General features: G+C 39.8%; 1 long non-coding RNA gene across 1 annotated transcript; it reads right to left on the reverse strand.

The window, feature by feature from the left end:
• Window positions 1-3334: 3334 nt before the first annotated feature.
• Window positions 3335-14324, reverse strand: LOC109365480. Its single transcript, XR_002111123.2, has 4 exons — window positions 14270-14324; window positions 13612-13704; window positions 9347-9724; window positions 3335-3572 (listed from the first exon to the last, which is right to left on the reverse strand). It is a non-coding gene; the product is annotated as an uncharacterized LOC109365480 (long non-coding RNA).
• Between the last annotated feature and the right edge of the window lie 334 nt (window positions 14325-14658).

Consider the following 14658-nt stretch of genomic DNA (forward strand, 5'->3'; position numbering starts at 1 on the left):
TTGTACTGAACTTCCTTAAATGCTTGATAAACTTCCAGGTTTATTAAGACTATTTTACAGAAGCATGAAGTGACTGTAAATCTCCCTCTAGTTTCCTGGTAAAGGCTGCTTTAGTGTAGATTTTCTACACTGTGTAGTTCTACTTCAAGAGATTGTTGGTTAAAGACCTATGGTCCCACTACGTCATTAACTTTTCAGCAGAGCTGCTTCTTTCTAGCTTCATGGAATAAAGTGCAGAAGCCCTAATAGCACAGTAGGCCCCATAATATGGACCTACCACTGCTTTCCCATTCTCTCTCCTCATTTTCACCCTGAGCTCCCTAAGGACTTGTTCATCCTGGAGTAAAGAAGGCTTAGGGAGACCTAAAAGCAGCCCCTAGTGCACATACAAAAGTCATCAAAGAGGTGGAGATGGACGCCATAGTACAGGGTGGGAAGATGACAGCCAATGGATAACATAAGTTGAATCACAAGAGTGTCCAACTGAGTGTAATGCAAAACTAATTTCCCATTAAGATAGTCAGAAAGGAACACAGTTAACTCAGAGAATTGGTGCAGTCTCCATCCTTTTATTTTTTCAGGCCATGACTGGATGAAGTTCTGAGGATAATTATCTGACCTCAAAGCTGACCTTGTTTTTAGCAGGAGGTTGGAGGTACAGACATGCTGAGCTCCCTCCCAACCTGAGCTATCCTGTGATTCTATTAGAAACTCACTGTAGTCAAACAGAGAAAGCAACAGAGAGCTGCTGTTCCTGGGGCCTATCATCTTCTATGTTATCAGAAAAGGCACTCAGTTTTGAAAGTCTCAAACTTTCACAGCTGCTACGTGAATGCTTAAAATACATCTATCTGCCCTTACCTAAGGGTTTGTCAAGCTAAGTCCTACGAACAAGTTTGTAAATTCTTTGGACAAAGTTACTTAGCACAAAATGTAGTCAAGACTATGACATCTCCTGAAAGCTATCTTAACACAAAAAAAGTATGGGAATGAAGAAAGATGCTCCACTGCACTCTCAGAAGTAAGACATATTTCATGAAAAAAAAGTAATGGCTTTGAGAGATTTATGATATTTCTGAAAACTCAGTCGCTCTCTATTGTGTTCATAAAATTTAAAGAAGCCCTCAGTTTCTGTTGCTGTTGTTGCTAAATTGTAGGCTTGTTACTATATGAGATAATGTGTTTTCAGGTAGAGATGAGATTTACTGCAAGCTTTTATTAGTAGGTTCACTTAACAGGTGAAAAGAGATGTTAGAAATATTATTCAATAATGAGACAGGTTTTACAACAAGTAGGTTGATTTTAAACTTTTTAAGTAGTATTATTTTACTTTTAAGTGGAAAGATGCATCACTGAGATTGTCAGTGGTGAATTTTGATCATCAATAATTTCAATGAAAATGATTCTTAAAAATTCTCTGGAACTATCAAAAAATCTCTTGTGGTATCTGCAGTTCTAAGGTTTCTACCTGCGGCACTGAGAGCACTTCTTTGGCTATATAGAGATTTTGGATTTGTTTTTCACTGGTTCATCAGGGATCTAAAACACGAGGACTAGTGAAGTGGTTAACATCCTCTCACTACACTCCCTTTTCTGCTGCAGATGACACCATACACTTTGGAGGACGTAGCTGCCTTGCACCACTCTGCTAATGCACCCTAAGGTGAAGATGAGGATGTGGTTGAGCTCGAGAGGATGCTGGAGGGACTTCAAAGGAGGGCTGCAAAGATGCTGAAGGGTCTGGAGAGCAAGATGGATGAGGAGTGGCTGAAGTCCTTTGGTTTGTGCAGCCCCAAGAAGAGCAGGCTGAGGGGAGGCCCGATGGCGGCTGCAGCTCCTCACAGGGAGCGTAGGGGCAGTGCTGAGCTCTGCTCTGTGTGACAGCGACAGGGCCCGAGGGAACGGCATGGAGCTGCGTCAGGGGAGGGCAGCTGGGGCTGAGGGAAAGGGTCTGCGCCAGAGGGCGGTGGGCATGGAACAACCTGCCCAGGGCTGTGGGCACGGCCCCAGTTACCAGAGTTCCGGGAGCTTTTGGACAGCTCTCTCAGACACCGGGTTTGAATTTTAGATGATCCTGTGTTGGATCCAATGACTCTTGTGGCTCCCTTCCATCTCAGGATATTCTATGGTCCTAGCCCTCAGCCAAATATGATTAGGGGAATGGGCTGGGCCAGCATTTCAGTAATTTTTGAGGTAGCAGCCACTGTTGTCTGGGGACCACAGCAGCATCAGCTGGGAAGAATTCAAGCTGCAATGCAGCCACGTTGTATCCTGAACTGTTTGTTACCATGGGCTTGAGGCCAAGCATGCAGGATAGATGGATAAATCTGGACCTGCAGCCTTATGTAGGAAAAAAAAAGTACTTATAGGATTGCATTTGCCATGATTTTTCTCTATTTCCAGTCATTCACATCAAGACAAAAGGTTCCTGTCTTACTCATCAAATCCAAGATTCTTATGAAATCTTGTTGAGTCAATGGCCTATAGGTCTGTTCAGAGAAGAGCCACTGGTCTCTTTATCCAGATATAGGATAACCAGATCTTTATCACGTTTAACAACTCGTCGTTCTGGTACTTTCTGGCTAGTGACACCATCATTTACAGAAGTGCAAATTGTATCAAAAAGCACAATGGGTTGTGTAGAAATCACCCTATATGTGTTTTGGTATGTACTACAGAAGTGCAAATTGTATCAAAAAGCACAATGGGTTGTGTAGAAATCACCCTATATGCATTTTGGTATGTATCCTTGTGGATGGGAATAACTGCACACAATTCCTTTCAGAGGATAAAAACTACACCAGTGCTTGCTTTCCCAAAACATGGAACTTTTTCATAGGAAACCGGGTAGATTTAGGGAAAGGAAACCAAGTCAGGACAGGGTTCTTAGCAAAGTAATGATATATAAATAACTTCCTGTGGGTACAGAGCAAAGCCTGTAAATGGCAGGGGAAGATGAACACTTAAGAAACAAAGAACATGCTCTCATCCTGATGTCCCTAATCAAGATTCTTGAAAAGAAAACAAAAATATCTAAATGCTGCAAGAACCGTGCCTTGGATTATGGTGTTCAGTGTTTTTTGTTTGTTTGTTTGTTTGTTTGTTTTGTTTGTTTGCTTGCTTGTTTGAAAATTGGTTCTAAGGAGTCTGAGTAATTTCTTTGGTTTTTACTGTAAGAAAAGATTATACTACAATAGAAGCTAAATGTAAATTATTCTATTATTTCAATCCATGCAAGAATTTACCCTTATAAAAAGTTAACTTATTATTTGAACTAAGTGAAAACGTATTAAAAAGGAGAAATTGTCATGGCAGAAAAGCAGATCTATTTATTTTATGCAGCCACTCTGGTGTCATCTGAGGTCTTATTTAAGGAGCCTCTTTTTTTACACACATCTCTGAACGACATGCTTTTGTCCATAGTTTTTAGTTCCTCATGCATGAACTGGGATGTCTCAAGAGCTCCTTCCCAACATTTCATTTCATATACCTTGGAGTAGGCTGGAAAAAATCAGGAAGACTGTAGATTCGCCCCAGTAGTCAACAGACACTGCCAAGTGCATCAAAATGGACTGTGAAAAAAAAATCACACTTAGTTCCTGAGGACCATGCTGTCATCAGTCTTTCCAAGTCAAATCTGAGAGATTCTTCCATAAGAGTCTTCGATAGTACTAGATTCTCCTTTAGAACAAGTACACACTTCCACCCTGTGCATTCCCAGTGAAAGTACTAGCTATCACGAGTGAAGACGAGCACCATCAACCTTGAGACTCCAATTTTACTTGTGTTCAGGGCTCCTAGCAAATTGATCCTACCAACTCAAAGACAGGCTCTGGAAAGCCTTCAAAGGGAAAACCTGTTCACAGAATCAAGAGCTTAAAGGTAGTTCATTAGGTAACTAAAATATAAATGAAGTGATGGCATTAGCAGTCGAAAATTCACCCTGGATTTTCTGCACAGTAATCTGAAAGCATATTTAATTTTCACACCTTTAAATATGATGACCCTGCCTGTGGCAGGGAGGTTGAAACTAGATGATCTTTGAGGTCCTTTTCAACCCAGGCCATTCTATGATTCTATGATTTTATGACATTCTTCACTTTCAGTCAAAACAACACAACACTCAGTATGAAGAGTTTCTTTTACACTTTCTGAAATTAGTTTCTTATTCTGTTAATTTTACCAAGTTCACTAAGATAAGATTTCCAATGCAAAAATCATTTCATGCTTCTAGGAAATCAGAATTACAATTATATGAAAAATAAAACCAACTTTATCTTGCAACAGGATAAAATGTACCTCCAATATATCCATTCATTGACATGTCAGAGTATTTATTACATTTGTAAATGTTTCTTATGTTCCATAAGTGTTAAAACTTGTGTGGAACTGTGTGGAACTTCTTTTGTATGCTTATTTTATGTTTTGCATGAATTTTGTATTACTTTTTTAGAAAAAGGACTGAACTACACTGCATGTAATCATTACAGTAGTTCAAATGCAGTTTTTTTGTCTGTAAAATGAGCATATCTGCCTTTCTTGATAGTCAGTGAAATGAAAACACAGATGTTTTTTGCTGATACCAGTGATCTGTTGTTGCCCTTCCTGACATACCCAAGCTTTTCTCTGTGGTGGAGCAGTGCTGAAGTGCTGCAGACTAAGAACATAAACACAGGGCAAGTGCCTAATTTATTGGTTCTGTAATTTGGCTTTCTCTATTGCAAATCTCTTTCTGTTTATAGGCCTCGTCACAATGCAAGGGTGCAGGTGTTCCCACTCCCTTCAGTGACACTGTGTGCAGATCCACAGGGTATAGCTATTCATAGCTCTCCTTGCTGTTGACTGCTGAGTCCTGAGGATGATGCATTGATTGCCGTGAGGAAAACTGACAATTTGAAGTGAAACCACAAACCGAGACAGACAAATAGACACATGTGGGTGGCGGTGACATGGACAGAAACAAACTTCTCAGGATTCAAAGATGGTGACAAACTTCAAAGGCTCAGTCTCTTACTGAATCATCAATAGCACTGTATATACTGAAGTCTTTATTTAGATGTTTTGGTAAAAGAATTAGCTCTTGCTTGAAAACTTTCTAAGATGCTAAACCTGCCCTGTGTAGTATTTTTGTATTTAAAATAAATATAGGAGTGTGTATTTGCCTGTGTTTCTTCACAAAATATTGCTTTGGCTGCACAAGGCTGACTCCCAGATATTAACTGTGCTTTCAGAAGTGCTGCTAGGCACAGTCCTTAGCTGGCATCACTGATTAATTGTTCCCACTAAGAGATTATTCCCCAAAGATAAATGCCTTGAGGATGTTCCCCAAGGCCAAGGTTTGCTTCTGTCCTTCTTCAACTCCCTTGGGAATGTACTGTAACCCCCCAGGTCTGCAGCTACCCCTGGTAGGGCAAGTAGGGAACAGCTAGGTCCATTTCACACTACTTACTATGACTTGGAGATCCTCAAAAAGCAAGTAGGCAACCTGCTTCCATGCCCTGCTGCTGCTTACAGGGCAGCACATTGTATGTGTATGCCCTGTAATGCACACAGCAGCTCACCATGGATTTGAAAAAGCAGCCCTTAGAAAATATAAAGCAAATAACGACAATAAAATGTAGTCATTTTCCTTTTCTAACTTAACTTATACAAAATAAAATCATGAAGTGCTAGAATGTACATAGACTATGATTAAGAAGCACAATTATTTTCAGTTCAGTCAGACTAACAGAGACTCCTACTCCCTGTGGGTTTCACGTGATTCTATGCATATACTTTAATTATTTGTAAGAGAGGACAGAATCATAAACTGCAGTTGGGTCGTGACTTAGGAAACTAAGATGTGAGGGCAGAAGTTTGAAATTGTGAGTTTCATTATAAATAGATCCAAGTCTTCCAAAAACAGAGTTTTGGAGTACAAGTTTGTAATATGTTTTTAGTGCAAAACGTCTGCTATCTTTTCTTATTGTTAAGAATTGTTAGCAGATGAATTTGGAGGAGACTATCCTGAGGAAATGAGATAAATAATCTTGAGATGGAACAACTGAAAATGAATGATAGTGCAATCAAGGTTTTACATCCTACAGCTCTAGATGTGTCATATCTTCCTCTTCGTTAATTAAAAGAAGTCAGAATTACAATGCGTCCTCTTTTGCCAAAGTTTTTACCTGCCCAGAAGTTACTGTCTGAAAAAAAATCTTCTAAGTATGCAAAAATTCTTGTTTGGGCAATTTCATTCTTACACATCTTTTCCCTGATGCTGCTGCAGAGGTTTAGCTACAGGGGAAAAGAAAAAATCTTTTTTACATTATGGTGGTTTCCCCAGTACTTCCTTTGCCCTTTGCATACCTCAGTTCAGAATAATCTTCAGAGGATCTCAGTAGATCTTCTCATCAAACTTCTTCCTATCAGACTCCTCTTTGATTGCTGTGATTTAGCAGTTTGCATCCAGAAGTGAAGGGTCAGTAAATTCAGTTTATGATCTTCATTTGTTATTTTTACATTTTCTTTTTGATCTTTTGTTCTTTTCAGTCTTCTTCCATTTACTGCTCATTCTTGTGTCAATGTCTAACCTTGCCCATTTACTCTTACAACATCAGCTATCTGTTACATGTTCGTGAGATTTCAAGGAGATTTCAACGTCACTTCTTTTTTATAATGATATTTACTGCTTTTTCCTCATTGACCAAGAAAATCTCTGCCTTTCCCTGGGCATGGCTTTGCTTCAGTACTCTTCATGCTCTGCTTGTCAGTGTCATCTTTGACTTCCTTGATTTTTCCCATCACAGACACCTATTATTGTCTCTACATTTGCTCCACTTCTGCCACAGTCTTCACCCATGACAACCCTCTCACCCATTCTCTATGTCTTCCAAAAATATTTTGTATCTTCTGAATCACTGCCTTCCTTCTTCTTACTGCTGACTGGGCTTTCTTCTCTTGTTACTCAATTCTTAGGAAATACCTTCTGTGAGTGACTCTATATTTCAAATTACTTTCACCTAAATTTATTTTTTATCCTAGAGGGTTCCATGCACTCCAAGAAAGTGAGAAGAAATAAATTGCAATAATCTTGTCATCTTGTTCAAAGCAGCAATTTTTTCCTATATCTTGATGCAACAGCAGTCCAAGGCTCTAATCCAAATTTGTACTATCATTTCCTTCTCTCAACAATACTTCAGGAGCAGTTTTCCTGTTCTAAGCAGAAAATGTGATAAGTATGATCTCTCTCTGTATCTCTACATTTAAGTATTCTTGATGTACAGGTAGTCTAAAATGAACTCCAGCCATCTCTACAGTCTTCTTCTTGAACTACTACACAATCAAATTTTAGGAGTATGTTAGCATTTTGCTAAGTACAATATCCAAGACTGTAAGTAAGAGATGGAAACAGGAGATTAAAAAGTTCAGCTTGGGGAAAAGTCATTGTACACTAACTTGATAGAAAATAAATTAAAATGGAGATGTTATATATTTCAGTGCACAAAATATGAGGAAGAACAGGATAAGCATTTCCTCAAATTATCAGAAATGATAAAAGATTACTCATCATCTAAGAATGAGAAAAAGTAGAGCTTAGCACTTCTAGAGACCACACAGGTAGCTCTGTGTGGGAACCTAACACTTTGTCAGAAACAGCCATCAGTGACAAAGGAACACAATGCTTATACACTGAAAATGCTGGGGAAAAAAATCATTGAAAGCAAATAGAAATACTGTCAAAACATTTAGTCACATACTGAGAAAAATTGAAGACTTTGTGACTGTGTGTTATTCTAGCTCATGCTACTGAAGTGTGATTGAAATATTCATCTTTCATGTAAGGAAATAGAAAGAAGGCTTGTCATGTAGAATATCAGCCCTTGAAAAACTGTGGAATTTTTCCCTGTACTACAACAAGTACTAGTTATGTTAGGCTTAATATTCTCAATGAGAGGATATTCAGTCTAAATACTTTATTCTAAATGGTATTTCCATTCTCGCACTTCTTCTAAGACTAGCATATTGAACTCAGTGTTACAGAAAGTTATGGAATAGATCATCTTGAGTGAGATCACATGGTATGTGTGGAATAATCAGGCTCAGTCAGCATAGTTTCATATAAGGCAGATCCTGCCTTACCAGCTGCATCTCCTTCTATGACCAGATGACCAGACTGGTGGATGACATAGTTGACATAGTATACCTAAACCTTAGCAAAGCCTTTGACGTTGTCTTCCACAGTATTCTCCTGGAAAAGTTGGCAGCCCCTGGCCTTGACAGGTACACTGCCAGAGACTGGTGGTGAATGGAGTTAAGTTGAGTTGGTATCCAGTCACAAGTGGTGTTCCCCAGCGGTTGGTACTTGGCCTGTCCTGTTTAATGTCTTTATTGATTACCTGGATGAGGGGATGGAGTAAGTTTGCAGATGACTCCAAGTTAGAAGGAAGTGTCGATCTGCCTGAGGGTAAAAAGGCCAAGCAGTGGGTTCTGGACAGCCTGAATTGCTGAAATGGGGCCAATGGGGTAAAGTTCAACAAGACAAAGTGCTGAGTCCTGCACTTTGGTCACAACAACCTCATGCAGTGCTACAGGCTTGGGGCAGAGTAGCTGGAAAACTGCAGAGGAAAATGATCTGAAGGTGTTGGTTGACTCACAGCTGAACATGAGCCAGCAGTGTGCCCAGGTGGCCAAGGAAGCCAGTGGTATCCTGGCTTCTATCAGAAATAGTGCAGCCAGACGGAGCAGGAAAGTGATTGTTCCCCTGTACTCATCTCTGATAAGGCTGCATGTTACTGTACTGTGTTAAGTTTTGAACTCCTTTACTACAAAAAAGACATTGAGATTCTGAAGCACATCCAGAGTAAGGAAATCAAGCTGGTAAAAAGTCAGGAGAACAAGTCTTACAGGTTGCAGCCGGAAGAACTGGGATTGTTTAGTCTGGAAAAGAGGAAGCTTAGGGGAAACATTTTTGCACTCTACAATCACCTGAAGGGATGTTGTGGCAAGATGGGGGTTAGCCTCTTCTCCCATGTAACTAGCAATAGAACTAGAAGGAATGTCCTCAAGACGCACGAAGGGAGGTTCAGGTTGAGTATTAAGAAAAACTTCAAAAGTGTGGTCAGGCACTGCAACAGGCTGCCCAGGGAGATGGTAAAGTTTCCATCCCTGGACGTGCTCACAAAACTTGTAGTTGTTGTACTAAGGAACGTGGTTTAGTGGCCAATATTGGAGGTTAGTGGATGGCTGGACTAGGTGATCTTGGGGGTCTTTTCCAACCTGAGCAATTCTGTGGTTCTATGATTCTAGAACAACTAACAGTAACAAGGAATAATACCCAAAGATTAAAAGTCTTTAAGTTTACTACCTTCTTCTCCATGCCTCTGTGTACATCTGATACCTCTGGCCTGTCCTCTGCCTAAGAAAGAAAAGCATGTGTTGTGATTTAACCACAGCAGGCAGCTCAGCACCACACAGCTGCTCACTCATTCTCCCCCAGTGGGATATGAGAGAAAAGCATAAAATGTAAATGTAAAATGTAAGAGTACATGGGAGATAAAGGCTGTTTGCTAAGTAAAGCAAAAATCAAGCAAAGCAAAACACAGAATTAATTCACTACTTCCCTCATCAGCCAGATGTTCAGCCACTTCCAAGCAGGGTTCACCGCACATAATGGTTTCTTGGGAAGACAAATGCCATTTCTTCAATTGGTCTCCTCTTCCTTCTTCACCCCAGTTTTTATTACCTACACATATGGGATATTTCCTTGGTCAGGTTAGGTCAGTTGTGCTGGCTGTGTCCCCCTCCCATCTCCTTGTGCACCCTTAGATCCTCACTGTCAATAACTGAAAACACTGGTGTGTTATCATCACTGTTTTCATCAAAAATCCCAAACACAGCATCATACGACGCCCTATGAAGAGTATTAAATCTATCCCAACACAAACCATGACTATATGAAAGATCAGATGCGTGAAATAGAGCTCAATACAAAGAGTATCTAACAGTTTGTCAATATAAGAAACTCTTAAATGTATTTGTATCGTATACTTGAAGTTTATGTCCCATTAGTGTGCCAACGGTTTATGGGCTGGTTCGGCCCGGTTCCGTGGGGTGGAGGGATCTGCAGATCCATGCCTCCAGAAAAGGGAAACAGGGGATCCCAAAATAATTGAAAACAGCAGCAACGATCTGAGGTGAAACAAATTAATTTACTAAATATAGCATCAGCAAAATATAGTGAGAGAGAGAGTACGTGTCTGAAAGGTGGATAAGCCTCACCACAACGCTGAGGTGAGAAGTACAGTGCAGTTGAGCCGATGTAGAAAAGCAGACAGAGAAAAGCAGATGGAGAAGTGCAGGCAAAAAATAGAGCATCAGGTGACCTTGCCAGGAGTTATATCTCCTCGCTGACTGCAAAGCCCCATGGGGAAACATAGTTCTTCTCCTCTGGACAGGCACCCGGAACTTGAGCATCAGCAGTCAAACCCCCAGTGCATTACATGATGTTATGATGTGGAATACTCATAACCAACGATCATAAAACCATGACATAGTGTTACAGCGTAATGCAGACATGAAAGATGCCAAAAGCTGGTGTATATGAACTGGTACTGTGCTGGATGAAAATATGATCTACTTTAAGAGCTTTTATTTCGGACGTTAATAAAAAGTAGGTGATTACTTAGACAATTTCCATGTAATTTATGCATTCTGGTCATCACTCTAAAATCATTATATCTTTGAACAGTGTTACTTGGAGTTTACTGTTTGATGAGTTTGTTACAACTTTGCAATTAGTCAGAAAGACAATGCTGATAAAGTAATGTTTCAGGAGAATTGGGGAGGGACAGTGAAAAAAATATAGCACTCAGAAAACAACAAACAGAACTTTGAAATGAAGGCGAAGTGATGTGAATATTTCAATAGAGAAGTAGGGCTTTCATGGACGAAATTTTGGAAGAGTTCATGCTTAAGCTGATGAGAGCAGTGGATAAGGAGGGAAAGATCAAATATTTATTCTCCTATTGACCTGATTTGTATGCCCCCATAGTTCGAAAGGAGCCACAGACAGTAAGCTTGTATTCAAGAAAAGTGATGAGAGATCAAGGTCACAAGCAACACAGTCATATGCTTTGCAATAGATCTGAGAGGTCACATAGACCCACTGTACTGGGGTTCACCATTTCAGGTTATTGGATATTTAGGAAGGTCTTCATTGAATAACAAACGACAAGGCTTTAAATTTTAGTCACCGTACCTTAAGCAAGTACTTAAGTACTTCCCCAAACAGGGTTTAAAATCTATTTTTAAAATAAATGTGAAATTTACTACATGCACCTCCTCTTCAAAAAATACACTGTACATTTCAATATTTTATCTGGACAAGAAAAATATCTGAGGGGTTTAAAGAAAAGATTGGCCAACATCTGTTTATGTTCTCTTTGTATATTACTAAGTATCAGATCAATGTTGCAGTGCTGTGCTAATGTCTGGAATTCACATTAAAGTGGTGTCAGGAAGCCTGGAGCTGGAACAGTATTGATGGTAAACGGATATAGGTCATCTGGACCAGAAGACTGGGAGTCACTATGCCAGTAAAGCCAAAGGAAATCAATAAATGAGCAATTAAAAATAGTAGAAAAAGGAGGAAAAGAGGGATGTGAACTGATGTACAGATACTAAAAAAATGCTTTATTTTTCTTCCCACCCCCTCTAGAGATTTGATTTTTACCACAGCTTCACAGAAAACAATTGCAAGTATCTGTTTTGATCTCAATCTCTATCACTGACAGCAGCAGATTTCTCCCTTGTTTGAAAATAATTTGCAAAATAAGATTTCCACTTCCTCTCAATATTCAGCCTCTTCATCCTCCTGATTATAAACACGAGGGAAATTGACTTTTTACACTGGAAGATAGTGATAGGACAAGGAGAAACGTTTTAAACTAAAAGAGAGGAGATTTTGGTTAGATATCAGGAGGAAATTTTTCATGGAGGTGAGGCACTGGCACAAGCTGCCCAAAGAAGCTGTGGATGCCTCATTCCTGGAGGGGTGTTCAAGGCCAAGTTGGATAGAACCCTGATCTAGTGAGTGGCAACCCTGTCCATGGCAGTGGGTTGCAACTAGTTGATCTTCAACTTCCCTTTCAACCCAAGCCATTCTACGATTCTATGATCATCTCACTCCTTTAGCAATATCTTCCAATACTTGCATTAATTTTGGATAATATCTGCTCAGATTGCATGTGGCAACATAGGAGGTCTGGTAGAGCAAGACATTGTCTTCCTGGATACAAACAGGTAGTTGGTGGATGTGCCGGAGGGAGGAGAGAAATCAAGACAACCAAATAAAGAAATACAAGCAGGAAAATTGATCTGTTAAGTGAGATTTTCTCAGAGTCTGACTTAAACTAAGTCTCTTCGTTCCATATTCTTTCACAATTCTATCTGATTTCCAAGACCATTGAAGTTACTTTTTATCTTAGCTGCATGCAAATTCTTCTAATTTTATATCAGTTAACAGAGTTATTTATTACATTCTTTACTCCTCTTCCAGATTCCATGGTCTCACTTCCAGCACCATTCATTGCTGTTTATCTTTAGCATTAGTGAAGGCCTTTTCACAGTTTTTAGTGCAGTGAACTTTTTTCTATGAAAAACTGATAGATGCTTTACTAGAACCACTATGTAATATAACTTCACAGCTTCATAGTTTTGTTTTTATTGGAAAAGGAAGGATGAACTTGGCTTGACTCATACAATGTATTTATTCTGAAAATATTTTGCTCAATGTATTTATTGTTGCACTCCTCAAGGGACTGAGTTGAAAGCTTTCTGTTTTTCTCCAGTTCCCTGGAAGATTTGCCTCATTAGAGGCTATGTTTGGAGTTGTCTGAACCACATCAGCCATCTCAAAATTAAGGTTTTTGCCTAGGTAAGTTGTCAACACTGACTAAGTAGCCAAAGAATGATTCATTCCATGTATCTTAAATGTTGACCTTAGAAGTGAATCCTGGAACATCAGTCCCAAGATACCACCTTTTCATCTCATCTCTACAAAACACCTAAAGCAGCTTACAGTACAAGTTACATTTTTATACATCTAAATTTGTAAAGTGCAATCCAATGTGAAAAACCTAAACTAAGGCAGAATAGCACTAGCTAGTTTACAATATAATGTGGGAAATATATTGCAGTACATGTGCAGAATAGACAGCTATAGTACTACCTATAGCTGTAGGGTAATTTTAAGACTGAACTATGCACGGTATGGACCTGGCATATTTTGTTTAAAGCAAAATCTACCACTGTAGTAATGCAGTGCTATCACCTACATTGAACTGGAATCCAAGTAATATAGAAATAGATATAGAAATTGGTCTGGATTTGGACAATTTCCTCAACCGCAGTGCTGTACTAGCCCAAGTGCAGCCACACAGTGTTAGGTCCATTGAGCCACAGACGGTCTGTTGGAGGTTCCCACTCTCCAACTGCACAGCCACCTCCTTCACTCTCAAAAGCACATGAGGATAGTTTGGAAAGCTCTACAGTAGCAAGTCATGAGGACTAACAGAAGAGGATACATAGAGCAAAACAGTTGTTGAAGATCTAACTGTCTCTTTACCATACCTTCACTTCAGAACAGTTCCTGTCTTGTTCCATGAAGCAGACACCTGTATGCAGCTGAGGGACATTTGGAACCCAGGTTCTGGTTTAGTTTCACTGTGCTCAGCAATGGGAATCAAAACATGGTGAAAGAAAGCAATCAGAACCAAAAATGGGGATAGTCTGAATTCAACAACTCACTTCTGCTCTTAACTGAAACACTAACATAGGCAGACACTGTGCACAGCAAAGCTTTATGATGAAGTTCTTTGTCAAGGGGCCTTTAAGTGCTCATTTTGATGAGAGCCACATATGAATGGTGTAGGACACTGGGGAAGGAGCAGAGTCTGCTTGAGGAGAACAGCCAGGAGACCAGGAAAGTTTGTCTGTTGTCCCTGTGGCTGATGTCAAACTCATTATTTAAATATGCAGTCTTCCACTGACTTCAGCTCTTTATTTTGTGACATATATTAGCTTGTTGCTGTAAGTACCATATTGTCCTGTAGCCTAAAGATTTTAGGCTATCTCTGCATCTCTAACAGTGTTATACTGGCTGAGTATAGGAAAAAAAAGGATAATCTCATTGTCCTGTGCACAATCAACAAATATACAGATGACATAGTATAACCAGGAGTTTAGCTGATGTAATTATTATACTAAAGTCGGAAAGAAGGACACTCACCCTATCCTGGGCTCACACGGTAAACTCCAGTGGAGAGGACCTCCAGAAGAGATTCTTCCCCACTGGCAGTCAGCTCCTAAATGGGTCTAAGAGAGGTGGAGCCAGGCTCCATCCCTTCCTGCAGCACAAGTGAATTGCCTTCACCTGTGCTCCTGTGGCTGACTCACTGCTCCCCTCAGGTGATTAATCAGAGGTTCAGGCCATGATTCAGCAGCCTTGTTCATCCTGTGAGAAAGGTATCTGTAAATTTGTTAATATGAAAATATATGACTGAAGAGATACTTGCTTCCAACATTTCAACTAATCCTTTTGTGCTGTAAGGCAGAGAAGAGAAATGTATGTCGTAGAATGGAAAGTTCTTACAAGGAAGGAGGCAGTGCTTTTAACAT

Source organism: Meleagris gallopavo, chromosome 1 (genome assembly GCF_000146605.3).
Source record: "Meleagris gallopavo isolate NT-WF06-2002-E0010 breed Aviagen turkey brand Nicholas breeding stock chromosome 1, Turkey_5.1, whole genome shotgun sequence".
Lineage (NCBI taxonomy): Eukaryota > Metazoa > Chordata > Aves > Galliformes > Phasianidae > Meleagris > Meleagris gallopavo.